Below are 375 nucleotides of genomic sequence, written 5' to 3' on the forward strand. Positions count from 1 at the left end.
CCATAGTTAGAAAATTGTGAGTTTTCTTTTTCTGATGAAGCTTTAAAAGGTCAAGAAACTGCTCAGATTAATCCCACATTTTCTACTGTCAGGGAGATAAAACCTATAGTACGACCACTTTTGTTTAACTTTCAAAGCAAGGTTAAAATTGTATGCTTTACATTTCAAGTTATCCGAAAATACTGTGTGGTGTGCTGTGAATTTATTGATCTGAGGGACTTAATCCTCGTAATGTAGGGAAGCATGACTAAATCCCACAATGCATTTAGGTCCATTACTGTACCAACTCTGCTACTCCACCATCATAAATACATGCATTTAATTAGTGTCAAAGCAATATTTGTTTCAAATTCATCCCCCCCCCCCTCCTTAATA

At 36.0% G+C, this 375-nt stretch overlaps 1 protein-coding gene across 3 annotated transcripts in view; it reads left to right on the forward strand.

The window, feature by feature from the left end:
• The window catches only part of LOC106876387 (LIM domain-binding protein 2), a 160,245-nt gene that overhangs the window by 83,955 nt on the left and 75,915 nt on the right, over positions 1-375 (forward strand). The window lies entirely within an intron of this gene.

This window comes from Octopus bimaculoides, chromosome 14 (genome assembly GCF_001194135.2).
Source record: "Octopus bimaculoides isolate UCB-OBI-ISO-001 chromosome 14, ASM119413v2, whole genome shotgun sequence".
Lineage (NCBI taxonomy): Eukaryota > Metazoa > Mollusca > Cephalopoda > Octopoda > Octopodidae > Octopus > Octopus bimaculoides.